The 24,629-nt window shown below is 37.5% G+C and overlaps 1 long non-coding RNA gene across 1 annotated transcript in view; it reads left to right on the forward strand.

Annotated features, from left to right (window-relative positions):
• The window catches only part of LOC124159612, a 29,813-nt gene extending 24,708 nt beyond the window's left edge, over positions 1 to 5,105 (forward strand). The window contains exon 2 of the long non-coding RNA XR_006864982.1: positions 4,982 to 5,105. This is a non-coding gene — a long non-coding RNA (uncharacterized LOC124159612). The remainder of the gene's footprint in view (positions 1 to 4,981) is intronic.
• Positions 5,106 to 24,629: the final 19,524 nt, after the last annotated feature.

Genomic DNA, 24,629 nt, shown 5'->3' on the forward strand with positions numbered 1-24,629 from the left:
GGCCTGAGCATTTGGCTTCCACAAATAAGGTCGTTTCTAATAAAAAAAGCTGGAAATAAAATGATTAGAAACTAATTCAAACACTAACATTTGATCCACAAAGATACGAAAGTGTTCATGGTAATGATGGGACTGTGAAAGCTTTTTCTTTGTTGTTCATCAAAATGTTCTTTTTAAGTTCATTTTGTGTTCTTTTGATGTTCAAAAAAGTGTTCATTTAGTGTTCAAATTATGTTCTTTTTATGTTCAAAGACGAGTGTTCATTTTGTGTTCTTTTTATGTTCTTTCTGTCACAAAACACATAAAAAGAACATAAAGTGAACATTCGGTGAACATATAGAAGGAACACAATTTGAACATTAAATGAACATAAAAAGAACACTGAATGAACACACTTTTTTCTACTAGGGCTGTTACATGCCAATAGCCAGCTACTTCTTGCATCTCTTAGGGAAACATTTTGGGTAGTCAATGCCAAAGAGTGCAGTAAGGAAAATAATTCACCGTTGCATTACTTGCTATAAGCTAAAGGCAGAAGCAACGCATCAGTTGATGGGACAGCTACCTCAAGCAAGAGTCAAACCTTCTCGCCCATTTCTTAATAGTGGAGTAGATTATGCAGGACCAATCTACATAAAGCATGGCTCAAGAAGAAGTAAAACGAAGGTGAAGGGATATATATGTATTTTCATTTGTTTGGCAACTATAGCCATTCATTTAGAATTAGTGAGTGATCTAACGGCTGATGCATTCATAGCTTCACTTAAAAGGTTTATAGTCAGAAGAGGGCTTTGCTCTGAGATCTGGTCAGACAACGGAACAAACTTTATTGGAGCTGCACGCGAAATTAAATATCTCATAAAGTCCGAACAATTCAAAGAAGTGGTCGGCAGCGAAACATCCAAAAGAGGCATCAAATGGCACTTTATACCCCCAAGTGCCCCGCATTTTGGAGGATTGTGGGAAGCGGGAGTGAAGTCAATGAAGTATCACCTTCGCCGCATTATGGGAAACTCTTGCCTTATGTTCGAAGAACTGTACGTATACTCTGTTAACACAGATAGAAGTGTGCCTCAACTCAAGACCACTCCTTTCCCTCTCAAATGATCCCTCTGACTTAACCTATCTCCCCCCAGGCCATTTCCTCATAGGAGAACCTTTAACAGCCATTCCTGAGCCAGACTTAACATTTAAGAAAGTAAGCTTGACTTCCAGATGGCATCTTTTGCAGCAGCAACTGCAACATTTTTGGCATCGATGGTCTTCTGACTATTTATGCCAATTACAGCAGCGTGGGAAATGGTGCCACCGCCACTGCAACATACAACCCGGGGCAGTGGTACTCCTGAAGGAAGGCAACGTTCCACCTCTTCAGTGGAAGATAGGACTCGTGGAAGTGGTGCACCCAGGAACTGATGGTGTTGTGCGAGTAGTATCAGTGCGAACAAATTCAGGAGTTTTTAAACGTCCAGTAACGAAAGTGTGTATTTTGCCAATGGACAAATAAGTTACTGTTGTTTTTTGTATTTTTAACTTTCATTCAATTTATTCTGATATCTCAGTTAATTGTCTCAGTTATCTCAGTATTGTGCTATGTATTCAATTATTTTTTGGTAAACCATTTGTTTACAGTGGGGGGTATGTTACGGCAATGAAATGGAGGAAAATGGACATGAGTGACTGAGTGGTGCCCCAGAAGGGGATGGACTCCGTTTGGGGTGCCCGGGCAGGGGATTGTATCGTAAGGAGTGCCCCGGGAGGGGAAGGGAGAGGAGACAGTGATGAAAGGAACGACTGCGCAGGCAGTCACAAGAGAGCGACGGTCGGTGGAAGGTGCTTGTTCCACAGCATACAAAAGTTTCAAAAACACTTCGTAACGACAAAATCAAACAAATAAATACAGTCCATTTTTAAATCTAAAAACAGTTCATTCATGTTGACATGCCGAAGGTGCAACACCCATAATTATGGTCAGATTTTAACAAGATACATTTTTAAATATTTGACACACAAATTCACACTAGGCCTATTACTATAGGTAAAATACATATACAACTTTCAAAAATGCGGCTGAAATATTTCCATTCATTCGTATTGTTTTATTTTTCAATAACCCCGCCACTGCTCGTCAATACCATAATTATGGTCGGATTTTAACCAAATAACTTTTTAAATATTTGAAACACAAATTCTCACAATGTCTGAAAGTACCAGTAAAAAATATTCAAAACTTTCAAAAATACAGCATATATATTTCCATCCATTCCTATTGTTTTATTTTTAAATAACACAGCCACTGCTCGTAAATACCGTAATTATTGTCAGATTTTAACAGATTAACATGAACAATACTACAATCACAAATTCACACAATGCCTATAAGTACCGTATAAGCGCGTGTAAGAGGTGCACCTTTTTTCCCAGACATTGCAGCCGGAAATGGGGGTGCGCCTCTTACATAAACTTCTTATATTCCCCCCTCCCCTTCACCGGTCGTAAGTCCAAGGGGAACTGAGTGGCCTTGGTTTTCAGCGTGAGTCAGTCATCTGAAACCCTGGGTCAAATTCAAGCGGCAGGCAGGGGAGTTTCTTCCATAGTGACGTATTTTTTAAATGCTCGTGTTTGCTTTTCTTACTCATAAGCATCGCGCCGTCATGTCGGTACCCCAAAGGTGAACATGGAAAAGATCGCGCGGGGTGATTCGCTCCGGAGCGCGCTAAATTTAATACCACGAGTGGGAATCCTACCGCATTTATACTGCATAGTGTAATCGCTTATCACACGTAGATAAACCCGTAGTTTTGAAGGGCATACCTGATAAATAGTCAACATCTGTCTTGCTGAGCAATTTCCATTACGCTGAGCATCTGATTTTTCAAAAATCATCTTCAGATGCTAATATGAGGATTTTTGCAACTGAAAAGTATACTGTTGTCAAAACCTGCGGTCTAAAAAATTCGAAGGAGCGCGCTCCCTCCCCTCCGTATTTCAAGCTATGAGGTTATGAGCGAAGGAGCAAGGGAAGAACACGTCCGATCTTGCATGTGATGTCGTTGCCTTTAAAGCGAAGGGGCAAAGGCGCAGCAATGTGATATACGTAGTTTGCGTTGCCTGAAGTTTCCAGTCCGTCTTGTCTTGCTTGAATGCGCTCATGCTACGCTTGTTTCTTCCGAAATTGTGCTGTTTAGACTATATTGAATATCAGTAGCCTTGTTTTAGCTATAAATCTTTGTGTCAATCAATTTAAGCTCAAAAAACTTAAATGCTGTCATATATACGTCGCGTTAGGTCTAATTCTTTTTAGAACCTCTTGCGTGTCATACAATTGCTGAAAGAATTCTAGATATCCTCGAGCTCAGTAGGTGACTCACCTAGTATTTGGCCTCCAGAAACTCGGAGAATTGAGCCTGGTAGACCGAAAAAGTTGGTGAGATGGGGTAGGGATGAAACACGTTTCCATTGTTCCCCTGTAACTTGATATTTTCCCGTGGAGTCTCGGAAAGGAAAAAAACGGCAGAGGCATCGGCTGATGGAGGGCCGAGTGTAGTTCCGTTAGGACCCTTGCACACACCCCTTTTGGAGGGCCGGCAAAATATCGGCCGATATTTTACCGGCCATTCTCTTATTTAAGAATGCTTCCCGTACTAATTGAGAGCTTTCTTTGCCAGTTCGAGATCTATTTAGCAGCGATAATATGGTTGTACTCGTACTGTTAATGCTCCATGTAAAAAAAACCACAGATCCGAGGCTTTTTGATCATGGAATCAGAAAATTGACTCGCACGAATGCTTCAAAATCACCCCAAGGAAGGCATCCCTTGGGGTGGAAAACGAGGCAAGCAAAAAAACATCAGCCGATGCCTATTAGCATGACATGCGACGAGTTGTGGGAACAGAACCATAGATATGGCATTCAATGTTAAAAAGTGTAGATAGCGTAGCGGACGACGTGGCTGGGGCGACTGCAGCGCATTCGGTGGAAGTTTGCCGTAAACTAGCACCCTCCCCTAACGTTTCCCCTCCCCTCCTGTCCACATTCCTTTTTTATTCCTGCTTTGCCTGTTGCATACTGTAGGGATACTATGCGGGTTACGGTTGAAATAAAATCACAAAATGTGCTGAGTGATTGCCAAGTTATTTTATAAAAATTAACGTAAAAAAGTCACTCAGCTGCCAAGTACAATGATTTGAGTTAGTAAAAAAAATAAACACTAACCACGGGATGGCGAAAGCCTGGCTAGCATCGTTCCATGCCTCACTTGTGTACGCTAAGTCCTCGCACCCACACACACACAGCGAACAATTATTCCTCAGTGTCATCACAAATTGCGGGATATGAACAACACAAAGAAAATTCTTTTACCAGTGGCCACTTCACTGCACTGAATATAAGATTATTGATTGTTGAAACGCACAAATTCGTAAGCAAAATCAAGATCACCATACAAGCATTAATGAGCTGAATGTAGGTGACTACTTTAGATGATCACTTTTTTGAAAATATAACGTTGTCAACCACCTCACACACCACACGCAGGCTAAACTTGATGTAGAGGGAATTTAACTAGAATAGAACAAACAACTAAATATGTACAAACAACGCCCAAAAACGTACATCCCGAGAGCACAAGATGTAATCGGTCCACAGTTAGTAGATGTTTTCATAAGGATCAAAACTTTCGAAATGAGGAGACAAAATTTCATTGGCCGATTGCAAAAATCCATGATTGGTCAATGGGTGAGACAGAGGAAGCACACATATTTCATATTTCCCATTCATTATAAAAGACACCAACTGAGTGGCATTATACAAGTTATCAGATAATTTTAACGCAATAACTTTTATTAATCAAAACTATCTTACCAAACCATAGTGTTAGTTGAGGCGCATACTTGCCAAGCCCTGGTGTCGCACGCTGTCAACAGCTCACCCGGCCTATTGCCTCCACTGTGATCTGAATGCGTTTCTTTGGATGTTTCAGTTGCTCATTGCCCCTTGCCTGTGGTGGCGCCTGGTGGTGTAAGGGTGAAGCAGGAGGAGGTTGCTGCAAGCGACGAGATAGCAATGGACTTTGATGAGCAGAAGTACTCGGAGACGCTGATGCTCATGGACCAAAACCCTCCCTCGGCCAGGCGATCCAGTGCAGATCCAATGGGAAACAATGCCCCAACCCTTTGCATCTTTTGAGGGAGAGAGAGAGAGAGAGAGATGACGTAGTCATTAAACTCTCATTATTACAAAGTTCACGGGACCGGGCATTTAGCATCAAAGTTATTTATTGTTATTACGAGTGGAGATTGCTATTTTCCTGTGAAATAAATAATAAAATGTCTGAAGTATAATAAGTAAAATGTAGTGCCTTGTTTCTATGAATGTATATCAATATTTTTCACATTTGGCATTTGATACGCTTTTGAGAAATCAATATTGTTTACAAATACCAATCTCGCCCAACATAAGTCACATCAAGCCCTACATTTGGCTGTTTTTGGAGCTAAACGGGCCCTACTTGATGTAGGGTACCCCAACCAGCCCAACACCCTACGAAAGCATGGCGGCTAAATTTCATCCGCTGATCACTTGGATTAAAGAATCTACATTGTAATGCATACAAAGCGAGACGGACTCTCACAAACTATTTCAAAATGTACATAAACACAGCGGAAAGGTAATAATACATGATACCCGTCAAGAGAAATAAATAGTAAAATTTGCAGAAGAATAATGAGTATACTGTAGTGGTATACATGAGCTTGTTTCTGCGCATAAATATTAATGTTATTCTTATTTGGCACTTGGTACGTGTTAAGAAACCAATATCGTTTACGTACAACCATAGAAAACATATTTTCATGCTGCATTTTACCACATAATAAGCTGAACGGATATGAAGGGACAAATAAGAGTATGGGCCAAAGTTATTCATCGTTATTACGAGTGGAAACTGCTATTTCCTCTACCTTGCACACAATGATGTAAAATTGCATTATAGCGTGAGCCAAGTCGACCGTTTGAGGTTGAAATACCTACACAGAAAAGCGTGTTTATGGTATGTGCATCTAAAAAAATGTGTAACTTATTCCTTTAGGATTTGCTCTGACCCTTCTTCATCAAGGTTTTTACTAGGGATGGGTCGAATAGTAGATTTCTCGAATTCGAATATCGAATTCGAATATCAAATCATTGCTCGATATTCGAATACCTCGAATACCAAACGATGAATGTGAAAATGTTTGACTAGGTCGCCTATTCAGTAGGAAACCCAAGATTTTGGCGAGTAATTGTGATTGCCTTTAAAGGATTCAAACAGGAATTAAGCTGATTAATGGAATATTTTAATTTTATGTAAACAATAGGGTAGTTTCCTTCATTAAAGAAAACGAAAGGCATTGATTGTGATTTGATACCCACCATTGGTGTATTAATAATTTACAAATTATTTGGTTCTAGAAATACCGGTTTAGACCAATGGCAATGGTCAATTTTAACCACATTTGAAAAAGGCCAGATTGGCGCCCATGCGATGCCACTCCACGTGACATCACAGGGACCTAGTTTCTACACGAGAGGATAGGAGTTTTACATTGTCTGAGGTTACCAATGCATGCATGAGGCACAGAGCTCAGGGAAACATGTCTTAATAATCACTTATTAAAACTGGCTAAGGTCATAAAGTTTTCTTCGTTTGATAAGGTATTAATTATCCTTATTTAAGCCAAGCACTACCAGCTAGCATGGTACTCGGCTACCTGCTAGCATCCTGAGTCGTAATAGCGCTCAGAGCCTCGCCTCAACCTCCGATCAGGAACCAATCTCCGTGTGACGTCGTTCTGGTTCCTGATGCCTAATTATTATGAATACACTTATGGTGGGTAATGAATCGCAATCAATGCCTTTCATTTTCTTTGATGAAGGAAAGGTTGTGTGATTAAGAAACCAATACCCTATATTTAACGATACCCTATTGTGATTTCCTTTTAAGGATTCAAACAGGAATTTAGGTGATTATTGGAATATTTTCATTTTATGGAAACAATTTGGGCGTATATGTAGTTGATTCAACTAAACATCTCTTTCAAATATCCTAAGGGGGCACACCACCTCGCGAAAAAATGATTGCATGCCATCTCGGCAATTAAACTGCTGCAATGGGTTTTTGTCTGATGCATACATCCTTAATTACCAAACGCTTTAAAAATGGGTTAGTTTCCTTCATCAATGAAAATGAAAGGCATTGATTGCGATTCCTAACCCAATGGCCAATTTTAACCTCGTTTGAAAAAGGCCAGATTGGCGCCCATACGATTCCACTCCATGTGACGTCACTGGAACCTAGTTTCTATACGAGTATATAGGATTTTTACATCGTCTGAGATTGCCAAAGCATGCACGAGGCACAGAGCTCAGGGAAACATATCTTAATAATCACCTATTAAAACTGGCTAAGGTCGGAAAGTTTTCTTCGTTTGATAAGGTATTTAAGCTAAGTGCTACCAGCTACCTGTACTCTGCTACCTGTTAGCATTCTGCGTCCTATCAGCGCTAAAGCCTCGCCCCAAGGTCACCTCACTTCCAGCAGCAGGAACCAGAACGACGTCACACGGAGTTTTCTCGGCATTCATACTTATCCGTCGCGTTTTCGCGTGCTTGAAAATTTTCACTTTTCATTTAATCGCGAAATATAGATATCTTCATTTAAAAATCTAAATGCGTGAAATACGAGTTCCAGGAGTAATAATCTTTCGATTTAGGCAATAAAAAAATAATAGGAAACCACAATTACTCGCTAAAATCTTGTGTTTCCTGCTGCATAGACAACCTAGTCAAACATTCCTGCATGCATCGTTTTTTTTGTTTTGTCCATCCCCTTGAAAAACGATAGATTGAGGTTCCACTGCATACCTTTTTATTTATACATTCATCAAGTGAAGTAGAAGAAGAAGAAGCGTACGTTTCATATGCTTTGTGCAATTCTAGTATTCGAGGTAGGGATGAGTCGATTCCAAATGTCGATTCTCGATTTCACCGATTCTTGGGAACTGAATCTGAGTCGAGAATCGATCGCCTAAAGTCGATTCCTATTCCATCGATTCCAGGAAATAAATTTTTTGAGCATAGACGATAAGCTTGGGGCATAAAGGCTGCCACACACCTAAGTGTCCGCCTTGCCCACGCGGAGGATACGCCCGGCACGTGGGTGCTGCGACGAACATACCTAAAGAGGCCTAAGAAACATGAAAATGTCAGCAAGAGCGACAAACCGACGAACCCTGAAATGGCGAGTGTTCATGAGCAACTCTTAGAGAAAAAAAATTGGAAACCACGGGATCGGGAAGCATTGCATGCGTTTTCCGTTCTATTTTTAACCGCTGGTCACGGCAAATCCAGTGATGATGAATCACATTCAGAGAATTCATCTTCAAATTCATCACAAATTTCAAAATTGCAATTTTTCACAAAAGTACACACAGGCTTTTTGCAATGGAAAAACGAGAAAAAAGTTTTCCGTGTTTTATTATGGTAGGAAAAGAGTGCATGTTGTCCGCATCTCAAACCTTTCAACTTCTTCAGCCTCTTCCTACGGTATAAAAGGGAAATTGCACAAAAATGTATCCCGCCTCTCTCAGGAGTCTTACATTTGACATTCTCCTTCATACAACCAGATCTCCAGCATTGATTTAATACAATTAAATCTTGTCATATCTCTCATATCTTTCTCCGACTGATGAAGCACAAAATAGTTGACGAAGGAAATATTTAATATTCTGAAAAATACTGCCATTGGCAACCTTCCGGATGTATATCTACAGTACATTTTGTCTAAAGTATCTTTGTCACCTTTAGTTGCATTGTAAAATGCAATTACCACTGGTTTTCCTGACTCTATATCATAACTCAACCTGTAATGCATATATGAAACTGAGCAAACAGGCGTATATATTATGGGGGCATTGGATATTACAGTCTTGTTTGCCAAGAACCCATAAAATGAAGAGCCCATTATGCATCTTTTCGATGATGCAAAATCATTAGGCCCTTTTATCTTCTTGATAATACCAACGTATTCAATTGTAAAATTTTCTCTTCAAAAACCTGAGACTAATAATCAAGAGGCTCAACAAAGTGATGTAATGTAATCCTTTAAACCAGGTTTCTGAGAAACGGTGTTGTGGAAGGGTGTACGAATTTTCCTCTTAGGCTCATTTGATGGCCACAGATAGCGATTGCACCTGTAAAAAATTGTTCTTGCCCGCGGAGATCTTTCACCTCTGTCATCATCTTTACTCCCTCCTTCACTTTCGGTTGTATTTGCCGGCATTTGCCGACAGATTTTCGCTCTACTTGAACTTGCGCTCTACTCAGAAACTATGCACTCAAGGATTTTCTGGTTGCTTGAAAAAAAGGGGCCTAAAGAATGCTTCAGACACATGTAGACGTAAGATCACTTGCATTTTGACGTTTTACTCATGCATGGTGTTACCTTGACTTTTTTTATTTCTTCTTGCGATAAAAATCGATGCTAAGATATTCTGTCCCCAACTGTTGAAAGATAGCCGTAAATAAATGTTGCGTTCCAGCCGTGGGCGCAGGAAATTTCGGGGTTCAATTGGTTCCAATTTACAAAGTACTTTATATGTGTACTGCCTGATATGGGTACGAGAAATACACCTGTATTTTATTCTAATTATTGATAACATCTATAAAAATGTTAGCATTAAAAGAACAAAAAGATTTCCAATAAAAACTGGATTTCATTTGTTTTGCGTTCACCTTCAGAAATTACTTGAATGGTCATTTATTCTAACACAATAAATTTTAGAAAAATTAAGTGCTTAAATATCCACTTTGTGCAACTAAAGATGCTTCCTAACAAAATATTAAGTATTATTATGCCCAATAAATCATTAGGAATTGTTTTAACAACTTTTTGAATAATTTCCACCAGCATTACCTTCATTGATTTTTCTAATTTAGTAAGGTGCGGTCTCACAGACCGCTAGTTGAATTCAATTGCAAATTTACAAAAATTAATGAAAGGAACTTAATCTTAAGAGTGGGATGACCTTGCTATGCAAAAATATGAAGCTTTAGAGTATTATAGATATTTTGGAGTATTAATTTTGAAAATATTCATATTTTAAGAAATGCAGCGGTCTCTCAGACTTCACATAACCGGTTAAGGGTTAAAAATCTCTCAATCCTGATTTGCGATCGTAGGACTGCGATTGACAGATCAAAGGAAAAATGAATATTTCGATCATATTTCAAGGTCAGTCACGTGCAGACATGGCCACGGATATATCTCCACGCGTACATTTGAAGCGCAATTATTGGTACGTGTGCCATGACGACACACAGACAATAAGCCAGTACCAAATCTGGAAGACAGGTAATCAAAGTTAACTCTGGAAAAAAAATCAGACACTTTTTAATTTCCCTGGCACCCTCCATTTTCCCACACAAAACCATTAGCCTGAGCTGAATGTTGCAAACGATATGTGACGTAGGGAGAGAGAGGTAGCACTTTTAATTTTTGGTTAATCTGCATGCGATGATTGCCACGAGATCTATATTTCTGCCTAAAACGGATCATCTTCAAACTGTGAATTTGAAGACATTTAGGGCCATATTTATGGTCCGCATCTGGGAGCCTTCTAACAATAGAACACTTCCACATGTCTTCCAAGTACAAAATCGGTATTTATCGATGCACAGTAACCCTCTGGAAGATACCCATTGTCACAACAAGCTGGGTGAGGATTCGAGCTTGCCCTGCAACATATTTGCGAAGTGGTTATGAGGAACAAGTTAATTTTAATTTAAGAGAACAAGATTTTTCAAGTTTCTTTGAACTACATTAGTTTGAGATGAAGAAGAATCTCTGTGTTATTATGTAATGTCTTTCAGGCTCAGTTGCTTCTGTAGTGCTCTCTTGAAGTTATGTATACTTATTTATACCTTATTGGTAGAGGTCCGAGAATTTCCCGAGACGCGATATTGCCAAACAACACATAATAACACGAAATCGGTGAAAAAAAACGAAATTTTGCGTTTTTTGCGATTTTAGGGGGATTAGCGAAAAAATCACATCTAATCAGTCACAATCTATAAAAGCCTAAACCTTCATTGTTTAACGCTGCCGACGTTCATTTGCTTCATCTCATTACGATTCCAAGGTCAATTGGCTCGTTTAGCCTCGCGCATAACGCATCACACGAAGAATTAGATATTATGCAAGATGTCGAATATCCTCGTCAACACGAAAGACCACCACCCTAAAGACATCTGTGGAGGAGTATATAAAATTAAATGCAGCTGCGGTGAGTCCTACATCGGCCAAACATCACGAGCACTGAAATGCCGAGTCCAAGAGCACAGAAGGGCAGTAAAAAATAGACATTTCACCCAGTCAGCGGTGGCGGAACACCAATGGAGTGGACCGACACACAATATTGACTTTGACAACCCCTCTCTTTTGAACAAAGAAGGTCACTACTACGCGAGAATAATCAGGGAGGCAATTTAAATCGCCAAAACGACAAAGAACTTCAACCGTGAAGACGGCTACAATCTCGCCAGTGGGTGGAAAAGGGTCTTCAAAGATCCTGACCAATCAGGGCACACCTCCACAAAAAAGGCGGCAAACGGGGTGTATATAAGATGAACAACCTTCTGCATCAACACTTCAGTGGACCTGAGGAAGCCAACTGGAACGTTGGTGAAATATTGTCCTACAAAATGGATACACGCGGAAGAAGACCCGGAAAAATCACCAGATACCATCATAATCTCTGCGGAAGCCTACTTGGAAAAATCGCAATCATTGCCTTTCAATTTCTTTGATGAAGGAAACTACCCTATTTTCAGAATAGGAGGCAACACTCAAAATTAGAAATTGAATTTCGTTATTTTAAACCAAAAAGATATGAATGAAAACCACACATGCCAAATTTCAGAGCTCAAATTCGATTTTTAACCGAGATAAGTAGCTTTAAAAGTCCGCTAGGAGCTTTGGCCACGCCCACGACGCGAAACGTATTTCTATTGGCTGACGCCGTGTGACGTGTGAACCTCATGAATGCCGCGGGAGTAACGCTTGAAGAAGCCGTAAACACATTGGGTTCGTGGAAATAGTGGCCAAAAGTGTATCATCATGGTGAAAAAAAAACGTTAATTTTGTTCTGGCTGATTATCGAAATGTTCTGACATTATCAACTGAGGCTCGGTGAACAATTTTTTTGTCTTAAAACGAATCATTTCATTGAAATGAAACTTCTTAAGATGAAATGTTTAAAGTTTTGATAGAGACAGTAATCACGGCAATTATAGTGGATGCTTTAATTTGTGGACATACCATCGTAAATTCCTTTACTTATTAATGGTTTTTAGTTTCCGGAAGTAAATTATAAAATAAATTTTAAAAATGTCCCATAGTTATAGCTGTTTTCTTGCTCTCTGAAGTGAGGAAGTTTGGGGTTCTCTCCGTTTCTTTTAGGATTATCATTCAAATTTCGTTGGAACAGCATTTTCAAAGCAGAGGCCTCGCTTTGTTCAGCTGTGCTCCTGATAATTCTTCAAGTCAGTTTCGTTCTATAAAAAATAGTAAGCATCAAAATGATAGAGTAACTCAGAGATAGGGATTTTTACATGAAAATATCCGTAAGTTCACTTATATTTACATCAGAGTTACACGTACAGTCACTTTCAAAAGTTTAACCCTAGGAAGACTGAAAAAAAATTGTCGCGTAGTAGCCTGACTGGGTCCAATGGACCCTTAAACTTTTTTCCACAATATTACCAGTTTATGATGAATTTAGGCTGAGTTAGGTGATGGTTTTCATCTTATTTACTTCCTCATCGTAATTATTCACGTTCTTATTGCTATTGAATTTATTTTTTGGAAGCTTTTACTGTAGCAAAGCATAATATTATTCCTTCTACCAGAAATATCACTCCACCTTTCCCATTTTTATGAATGTTTATTAGCACATTTACATTAATACAAATTAAAAAATGAATTTATTTCAATGGTAAATATAATACGTAACAAATTTAATGAAACTAAAGCGTGATGCATTTACAAATGTTATTGAAATCTGATATGCTACTACCAGCACTGTTTGCATAAAATTTCTGAATGCTTTTGGCATATATTTTGTGCACATCGTGAAGAGGATATTCGTGTCTTTCTATCCTTTTTGTAGTTGCAATTACGACACTCAATTTCCTAGGTTGCTAAGGTTGTCAACGAGTGTGTCAAATCTTCTTTTTCATGATGTCAATTCTTCCGATAGTTGATTTTTCTTGGATTTTATGAGATTCATGAGATACCACTTTGTTAGGAAACCCTATAGGCTGTATGGCATTTGTAGACGTGAGATCGGGTAAATTCCTTGTTTATTTTACCTCATGATCTCTACAATCACTAAACCTTTGGAAAGTAGTAGACGGCCTACTTTCACATATTATGTTTCTGGCTGATTAGTCCCTCAAAAATACCTGTAACTAATCTTTTCTCTTGATTGACCTCTCGGCTTTTATTAGTCTCTCTATCTGTGTATAGTTGGATATTCCACTTGTATGAATCACTACTACCACTTGCAGCCAAAATTGTTATTTTATTCAAAATTTTAATTCCATACTTTCATGGTTTCGATGAAACAAACTGTCTAAAGCACGGTACAGCGCCCATGGACATCAATAATTGTTCGTCAACTGCCATTTAGGATCCTGGCACGAATATATATTTCCAATATTCGTTGCGCTAATTAAATATTTCTCTAATAGTCTCAACCTATCTTTGTCTTTGCTTTTCCTCATTTCTACCGCATTATCAAATCGAATAACCCGCAGTAATGTTTTGACTCTATCCCTCCCTATAATACTGTTGCATATTGGTTGCCCGTCTAGTTTACTCCAAAATTGTGAAAAATTCTCATTTTTGACTTGTAGAAACGATAAATATTAGCCTATCCCAGAACCTTATTTATTAGAGTCATTGTTTTCGTTCTACAAAGCTTGAAAAACTATATGCTTTCCAATGGTGATCCATTTTCTAACAACATCAACGATGTTTGGACGCAAAATTAGCAAAAAAAGCGCAGAAGACAGAATAAAAATTCCGCACGGCATACAGGATATGACGTAAAAATATTATGCCTTCGCATTCTAACCTTTTTAGTGGCATGAGGTTTTTTTACCACTCTTCTTTTAGATTGCGTGAAATAAAAATTGTCTCCCGATAGGAATTGTGTTTGTATGTATGTGTCCCCCATTGTTGTAATTCTATCATCTTCTCAGCAAGATGAAGAAAATTCGCGCACGGTTCAGTTCTCCTCCATCCTCATTCAACATTTTAGGCTTCATCTCCACCAGAGTCACTACTACCCTCCTCCAGAATGTTCAGATGCTGAACATGTCCTTCTGCAATCTTTAGATGAATCTATTCCAAATGTATGTCACTATTAGCAAGCCTGTGAATAAAGTGACAATGAAATTTATCTATTTTTCATTCCAAACTTTACTTAGATATAAATGGAAGATATTATTGCTCGTGCTACTCCTTAGTTGTGAATTGAGGTAAATATTAGCAAAGCACTGTTTCGTATTATGTTTCTGATATCATCAACCAACTCAAAGAGTTCAATAATTTTACTAGAACAACTAATTTTTATAATGATTATAAAATATGCTATTTTTATTATTACATAAAAAATATCTTGATAGTTATTTTGACTGTAATATCCAAAGGGTGACGCAAATTTCTTAGCTCCTCAACTTCATAGTAAATCAATAGTCACACTTTGAATTCAGTCACATCAATACCTCACTACAAAAATTTGGTACCACCAAGCATCCAGTAAAGATAGGAATAATGAAATTGCTGTATATCATAGTAGATGAAAATCAATACACCACTTCATCTAACTAATCCATCTGAGGAGTAAACGATTTGGTAAATGAGGTAAATACTGAAGTAGTGCATAAGAATGAAAGAATATAATCTTTTATATAACCCATAATGATTTGTACTTATCATATAAGGCATCAAAATGTAATGATGGAATTCAAATTCTTCAATGCCTTCAGTTAGGTAGCTGGAATAACAGCATTTGTCAGCAGGCAGCAAGACCACTCCACCTTGCGAGCGTAACTTCTGACTGACCACCACGAAATCAACGTTAGATGAATGGTCTCACATATAAAACTGACAGATTATGGGACTGAATGTAGATAATTCACACTATGTATGCGTCAAACCAGAGAAAGCTGCAAATACTACCCATTACAAAACGATGTGGGTACATGTTTCTGACCGTATCTCTCTAAATGTGACGTTGCAAGAGCACATGAAAGTCTTCAAGCCAATCCATAAAAATTGCCCACTAAGTGGTAATTATTATCGCCCACAACTTTGTTTATAACTACATGAACATTGAATCTCCCGAAAATACAAAGTAAATAAGAAAATTGCTGGTAAGTTGAAATGAATTACCTATAGCATTGAAAATAGTCGACTGGGTCCAATGGACCCAGTCCGTCTACTATGTAACTTTGTAGTATACTATAAAATGTAATAAGCCTATTCTCATTATTTCTTTCTATGTTATAGAGGACATATATTTAGGAGAAGTCACGGCATCAAAATCAGTTTCGTGCATTTTTGACATAATTATAAACTTTTAAAACTACCAACTGGGTCCATTGGACCCAGTCCGTCGTTCTAGGGTTAAGGACAAAGTTTGTGGCACCACTTCTGCTTCTCAAGAAAATTTAGTATCCTGTACTACTTTCGTAGTTTTCTGCTGAACTCCACTAACATTCCGCTTGTGAGTGAATATATATTTGCACTCAAAGGGATAAATTATTTTATACTGCAAATTTATCATTCCGCTTCTGTTTATGCAGGATGTAATGATTATTTCGTATGCATTTACTGCATGCTTGAACCGGTTTTCACCCTTACTTTTTATAATACGTACTTTTTGAGTAATTTTATGTTACCAAGGCGGCTAAGTGGCCATCGATTTGAACTGTGCTAGTAAAGGTTGAGGTATCGGGACTGTCTTTCATAATTTTGCAGCTTTTTCTCTCGTTTTCATTCTTATTTTCAGGTTTTTTGTATTCGTAATTTCGCTATCATTGCTAATACGCTTTCATTGAAGCTTATGCAAATTTTTTAAATTAAGAAAAAAATGGTTGATAAAATCATGACGTCGGCATTAACGCACAGTTTGAAGTCTAGCGAGAGGAGTCACAAATTACATTGTATAATTTGACTATTATTCTTTTTCGATTGATGATAGTTCAAACTATTTGCTAGTATTCATTCAGTGCGCATTTTCCTTTGGTTTCTCGGTTTTGCTGTAAGATTAGAAAAGTTAAAAAGAAAGAAAAGTTATTATTTACTATTTGTGCTTCTATTTATAAACCTGGGGGCACCGAGACTCAAATGTGCTTATTTCTGCTTGTTGTGAGTAATACGATATCGTAGTATTTCCTGGAGTACAAATTTGTGATTATGATGTATTACTTTGTACTATTTGACACATCACCAGGTGAGCGTCGAAGACCCTTTCCGTTGCAGTAGATGGCTTTTAATGCGTAAGATAGAAACAAAGAGTGAAAACCGGGGCAAATAAGTTGTAGATGCACACGAAATAATCATTAAATTCAACATAAATTTAAACTTAAAATTTAAAAACAATATTGCATTAAAAAAAAAATTTCCCGTTGAGCGCGTATGTATCACGCGTATCTTTTGCGATGTGTGGCCAAAGACAACAAAAGGAGTATGGAAACTATATCCCATTGAGAAGCAGAAAAGACACATTAAAATGGCCCTCACAAATTCTATAACAGCCCATCTCTGAAGGAATATGCTGTCTCCGTGCAGCGTCGTACCACCGCCTTCCTCGGTCTGGATCTTTGGCACAAAAAAATACTTTTCTTGTGTTTAACGAGAGGTAGATTCACATTAGGCACACAACAGTAAACGTAAGGTTTCCTCCCACTCATTTAAAATTCTCCGTTTCATCTACCATTTATTTATACTCGAAATAACGCCTGCGATAATGCACTCCTTACCCAAGTAGCAAAATCTTATGTAAAAATTATTTTAAAATATGTTGCGAGAACATTTTAAAATGATTTTAACATAAATATGAAAACATATTAGCTTTCTCTGTTTCAATGTTACAAATCTTTTTTTCACCATTTCAAAATGATTTTAACATAAGTTTAAAATATGTCCTACTCTTGTATGAGCTATGAAATATAGATTTTAAAATATGTTGTAACTAATTCAGCCTCTTTTTAAAATGATTAAATGCTATGTTAATATGATATAAGTTAACACGTTTGAAATTGCAAACTGAGCCAGGAACAGTAAAATATATTTTCCCACCCGACAATTCTCCTAACATCAACAGATGTGGAAATTTTGAAGGAAGTAGAACGTGCATCTGAGAATTACAGAATCTCCTTATCTGCGTGCCTACACAGAATTCCCACCATCACCATGAACACTTTAACATCTTCGGAATCAGAATTCAGTGCTTGGATTAGAATTGGATTTATCCACAATGTCCACACACTCAGGCCTTATCCCTTTTTAGTATGTAATAAAGCACATATTGAGAGTGTTTTCAGGTGTTCCTTGATTGCATTCTCAGATCGTTCAATGTCCATTTTTTGATGATATACCTTCATTTTGGGATATTTTTCCCGTAAATTCATTATTTTAAATTTCTAGAAATATTATGGAAAACTGCCAAAAAATACCGTTTTGTGGATTTTAAGATGGCGAAATTCAAATTCGCTTTTGAAAAAAGGGATTCATTTTTGGTAGACAGTCTCCAAAATCATCTGTATTACTTGTTTTATGTAAAGCTACTTGTCAGTTGTCCACAATCACCTACAAGGAATGAGAATTTTTACACTGGTTTATTTTATCACACTGGTATGACTAAGATTATATGTACCAATGAAAATTTATATGAGAGTTTTAAAATGATTTCAAAATTATGTTAAAATGATTATAAAATAATTATCACATTATTTCAAAATTATTTTAAAATGTGAGTAAAATTATTTTGAAATTGTTTTAAAATAATGTTCACATAATTATTTTTCTGTGCAATTAAAAAAGGAACATTTTTGGCAAAAATAAGCCATTACTTCCTGCATATCCAAGAATATACTATCAACAAAATGAGATCAAATTGTACAAGACTTAAAAAGAGCAACGCCTAATACATTATTTTAAAATTATTTTAAAATATTGAAAAAGTCATGAATTTAGCCATCTTATGATATTTTGATTTTAAAATCATTTCATATAATTTTAAAATCATTTTTCAATATTCTTTTGCTACTTGGGTATGCAAGCAATGCAGACATCATGAGGTTCACACGTCATCAACATGGCGTCGCCCGAGAAATACGTTTTTGGCGCGGAATTCAAGTTGAAACTTCAAACTCTTCTAGGGGCGAAATTATTCAGCGCTCAATGGTAAAATTTGGTGAGAGGCTTTCCTACACCCATTGCTTTATAAATCAAGCATAATATTCAGTAGTGTAATCCCTTCTATTCTAATAAATCAAACAATTTGTTATTATTTCTGCACATAGTCTTTTATTTTAGTTTGCTTTAAGGGCTCGTTGAGAGGTTTATTCACTCGATTGCTCATCTTTTTATCAGCAATAATGTCATCGTGTAATATTTCTAATCCTGCCGCTTTAACGGCGGTGAAATATGCAAGAATTGCCATAAGAAAAAATTCCCCTGGACCGGGAATCGAACCACGGACCTTTAGCTTTTCAGGCCACTGCGCAGACCACCTATGATATCCAGGTTCTTTAACCCAACTAATGGTTCTCAATCACCAAACACCTAGTGCCATGAGCCTTGGTATAATTGCCATGGGAATTAAAGAACCTGGATAGTGAAGCGGTTTGCACAGTGGCCCGGAAAGCCAAAGGTCCGTGTTTCGATTCCCAGTCCAGGGGAATTTTTTCTCATGGCAATTCTTGTGCAATAATGTCATTGTTCATGTATTGTTTTAACTGTAAAGTGTATGACAACGTAACCGATGTGAAACCCAGCAAGACCTCATCCATATTTTTCGCTGGGTAAACTGAAGACGTTACATTAAAACTCCAGACATTTGCTGTTGGTTTTTTGTTGTATTGATTGGTGGAATGAATCTCAACCTTTTTTCTCTCCCTTGTAGTGTTGGCTGCGGCATTGGCTATGGATACCTCCACCGCATCCCAATCCGTAACAACCAAGACGCCAGAGGTAAACTGCGTGTCGTCAAGACAGCCATCACACCTCCAACTTCATTCCCCAAAGAACAACCGGCGCAGATCCCGGCTGCAGTGACGCCCACGCAAGCTGCCTCCCCACCATTGGCTCCCGCTGCATCTGATTCCATCCCAACGGTATGCACGACAATGCCATGTTGGTTTCATGAGTAATGGCCCCTTTGCGGATAAAATTAGCCATGAATTTAAATGAGCACATTAAGAAAAACTAGATTCACAGATTTGGAGCACTTTTGGAGAAGTATTTATTAGTGTGTACTCAAGCAGCGAGGGAGGGGGGTTTTTGGGGATAAAAACCCCCCAGAGCTCAGGGAAATTTTGAAGTTTAATACATTTTACATAATTGGGTAAGATATTCCATATTACTATGTATGAACATGATATTCTATATTACTAATAGAATAGTGTAAGGATCAATTAAATACAATATGTATCAGAAAGCCGTAAAACTCACCATTTTGAACCAGTTAATCTGAAATTCCTCAATTTATTAACCTCTTACCTACCGCTTATCCTGGTGGGTATTCCATACCCCCACACACCCCCGGTATTAGTTGCACCTAAACCCCTTCCCCCCTACCTTAATTCCTAGCTGCGCTGCTGTGATGTATGTTCAGAAAGTAAGTTCCGTATAGACATGATAAAAGAGAAAGTGCAAATACGTCAAAGAAGTTTATGGCGCACATCTCTACTACTCTTACATTAGTTTTGGATGTAGATGCCATCCAAATGAATTAAATAAGTTGTAAGCCTTCCTGAACCCCCCTGAGCTCTACCGCCTATCCTGGTGGTTATTCTACCCACACAGCACACGGACACCTTTCGGACATCCGGTGATTGTCCGCCAAGTGGCCTATGGACATCCTACGGACAGCCGAATTCATACAAAATGATGTCCACTGCAAGTCCGCATGTCAGTAAAAAAGGCGGCCTATGGACGACCTGAAATTGTCCGCTCTGGACACCTTGAGGACACGTTTAGGTTAGGATTGCATTTTGTTCGATACAAATAAATAATAGGGACAGACAAGAATTTAAATAAATAAGGCATCAATTCCACGCACAATATTTATTTGGCTTCTTAAAATAATACAATGCAAGAAACTACATACATATTATTAAATTTTCTTCTTCCCCTGCAACCGCTCCTTGGCGTGCCTTAGCCAGTTTTGGATGGCAACCTCCACATCTTTTTCAGCGGTCATGCTCTCCTGCACTGCTCCTGTAATAATGAAGTATATAAACATTTCATTGTAGCAAGAAATTGTATCTTGTACGTAACAAGCAGATTACATAAGACAGGACGCTACAGTCTTATTAGTCACGTGTTTAACATTCTTAAGGTTTCAAAATTAGGAAACCTGTCCATTAGAGGCTGAATACATTTTACAAACTTTTCTTTAACTTTTTCTTGTTCTTAAATAAGAAAAGATTTTGAGTAAAAATATTAATATGTTAGTAATGTATACATTATGATTAAGAACATTTTTCATAGAACAATTGTTGAACTAGATTTTAATCCCAAATATGAGAAGACTGTTTGCCTGTTAGACCCTGGTGCACCATCTAGAAAAAAATTCTTTGATCCATCCTTGCCAGACAGCTAAGTAGAGGTCTCGAAAAAGATATTGGAAAAAGCATTCAAATGGAGGATAATATTTCTGAACAATTGGTCTCTGCTTGAAGATTATGACTACACTACAGTGAATTGTGTTACATAAGCTGGAGCTAAGGAAGACTAATGCAGAGGAGCTGAATATGATATAGGAGTAAAGGAAACTAGAAAATTTAAAGGAGGAAGTTTAAGTGGACTAGATCTCTTGGGATTAGTGTGAAAACAGCCACACTGATTTGGCACACAAACCACTTAGCTGCATTGGCCGAGATGCAACTTAAAAAAATAGAAACTTTGAAAAACTTGCTGTAGTTAAGGCCATTCCATGATTTAGATCTCCGAATTCTTCCAATCTTAATAATTAAAATAGATCTTCTAATGTAGTCTGGTATCGAGGCAAAAGTGAAAACCTAGCTCACTGGCAATATTCACATTTCGACAGAGACACAACAGGTGAATAGCAGCTAAAGCCTGCTGTGAGCTACTGAAATTTCTATAGCTCCTACAACAACACCTACTTCAAAACATCTTAGTTAGCTAGAGCTACTAGAAAATAGTAGCTTCTGTAGTACTGTGCAACTACCATCCCTGTTGAATAAGTTATCCCATTCTTAAGTTCTACAGGTGTTATACATCGAACTTTTATAGAGCATGAGATCCTTTTCAACCATGTTTTTGGTAATTATACCTCCCATATGCAGAACAAAAATTGTTTTCAAATGTTTGAATTACTTGGTAGTGGAATCTGCATCTGAAAATAATACATAACAATACTATTTTCTCTACCTTTAGCATGGAAGGGTGAACCTTGTATTACAAGATGTTCAATAATTATTTAAATTTACTTTATATGAGCTCCCTTAACAGGAGCAACTTGCGAAAAAAGTATCCATACCAAAATTATTCCTCCTTGCCCAAACCTATATAATAATCAAACGAATACTTACACCTCTCTCTCATGCCTTGCTTTAGCATGTTCCAGCCAACTCTTCACTGTAACTTCCACACTAGAATTGGTGGCTGTATCGTCCTGGTTCAGAGCAACATCTGTAAAGAATGAAGACAAATAAGTATACAGACAATTATAAGAAGAGAGACATACAAACTTATAAATAGAAATAGGAACTAAATAAAATACAGATAAGGTATTTTTATTCAACTCCACTACATGAAAGCTATAGTCAGTAAATGCCTCCAGGTAAATATATCAGGTTCACGATACTCTACACCAAAATGTGTACCGATGGCCGTACGAAAAGATGCACAAGTTCTATTTTCTGGGTATAAAGGCCTGTTTACACGATACATTAACCCGTGCGAGTTAATGTACATTTGCGTGAATGATTTTTGTGGACCGGAACGGAACATGTACGAATGCATGAACCAAATTAGAACAGGTTCTATTTTCTGTGCATGCATTCGCACAAGTTGGGTGGTTACACGGTGCATTTTGGGCATTCATACATTTAGACATTAACCCGTACGTGTTAATGTACCGTGTAAACAGGGTTTTAGATTTCATGCAGCAGTTTGAGCAAATAAATGAACCATGTAACATAGCCGTAAGGTTTGTTTACACAATATATCACTTATAATTAGACCTTGTTTAGATTCATCCCAAGTTTCTTACAGTCGTCCTATAGTTTCCACTAAATTAAATGCATGGATGACTAATAGCACAGTTACTTAGTTTGTAGTTAAATTAGTTTATAATTTAGTAGGTTAGCAAAGTTGGGCAGAAAAAATATATTAAACGCTATAAAAGTTACGTCGGCATTGTAATTTTTTAATCCCTAAGCCTTATCTTTACTGACATAATGATCATTTATTTATTTAGGACCTAAAATTTTTAATTATTAACCTAGTTCCATCAAACAGATAAAGAGTATAAAAACTTTTTGTAAAAAGGCTAAACATTGGTGGCTATCCTATCATAACCTTAATCGCCATATCCTATCATAACCCTTCGACCTGAAGACGCTGGCAGGATAGCCAGCGAAACTGTTGTCAACCAACAATCTGACGCGGAAGAAAACCCTGGAGAAATGCAGAGATCAAACCATCGCCGCGGAAACCTACGCTCTAACATCCTATCATAACATTAATGTTCTTTTTCGATGCGTGCGTGAATATACATATCAAAAGAAATCACACGGTGTACTCCGATTTCAAAGAATTAATAATTTACGTGAAACCTATTAATCATATATGCGTGTTGCAAAATCCCCCGGTTACACGTAAGTACAATTCCTAGTTATATATATATATATTTTATAATATCACGAGATGTGGGTCAATTCCTAGTTATATTTATTGCCAAGAACCCTACTTGATTTGATTTAGGAACGGAACCAAACGGACCGTTCGGACAACAAATTCAGCCGTAGCCTACGTTATCAAAACAACAGGTTCTATTTTATACGCTAGCACTTACATTATTTCCTATACGTTCTCGCGTACAAAGACTATAGTACAAGAACTTCCACTTTAAATTATATCATGTAAACAAGGAACAAAAGCGAAAATTTCACCATGAACAACGGAAAAACACGCTACCTTTAGTTGCCAAGTAACGGTTTTACCGAGACGGTCATGTTGTTCCAAGCAGAGCCATATTTTTCCTCGAGATGTTACAGGCTGAGTTATAAGAAATATAAGGAGCATGCGGAAACACTATACTGCCGACAGTGAACGCCAAGAAAAAATTATTTGGATGTCACATCAAACTTACTTGGAATACATGTAGCTGCATCTTTGTAACCGCCAAACCACCATGCTGTCTCCGGTGTTCCATTCCGGTTCCTCTGTTGGAAAGGAGGAACGGAGGAATGTGGAGAATCTGTATCGCGGAGTAGCGGTAGATTCAAAATTCGTTCGCCACCAAAAAATCTAGAATTTCAATATAAAGTAAAGGTACGGCAGTACTTACCTTCTATTGCCTATCCTTAAATTGGACAATTACAATGTCTAATCTGGGAATGAGGCCATCGATGCCGTGATAATTTTAGGAGAATTCTTACCATTAAAAATTAAAATGAATTTAAAGCGTTATGTTTCATTAAAATACTTTCCAATCAATCGCCTCTGAGATTTTTTAATCCCTAGAGAGTAAATATTAATTAATCAATAAGTTGAAAGAGTTCATTTAACCTGCAGGAATGGAATGTCCCCGAGACGGCTACGCGACGTCGGCAGGACATTGGTACATAATATAAAATTTCAGTAAAAATCGATAAATTCCATTATTCCTGTTGTTAATTTTTGTAAAAGTTGCTAAATTTAAGTAATTTTTATAATCATGAAAGAGTACGGGTTTATTGTTCATCCAACGCTTCTCAACCGTACAACATGCGGAAATTTTTAATTTTTTGAAAATTGCTAAAATTGTTGCTAAATTTGTTAAAACTTTAAAAATTGTTATAAATAATGTAGAGAGTCATAAGTTCGTTCAATTGTTGTTGTTTAACCCGTAAGGCATGTAGAAATTTTAACGCTCGTAAATGTTACTTAAATTGTTGCTAACTTTGTTTAAACTTAATTAATTGTTATAAACAATGTAAAACTTAAAAATAGCGTACATTTGTTGTTCTTAAACTATAGAAGCGGTAAAAATGTCAAATTTTTTTTCGTTAAATAGTTTATAATTTCCTCCCAGAGTCCACACTCCAACAAGAGGATTACACTT

This window comes from Ischnura elegans, chromosome 5 (assembly GCF_921293095.1).
Source record: "Ischnura elegans chromosome 5, ioIscEleg1.1, whole genome shotgun sequence".
NCBI classification, from domain to species: Eukaryota; Metazoa; Arthropoda; class Insecta; order Odonata; family Coenagrionidae; genus Ischnura; species Ischnura elegans.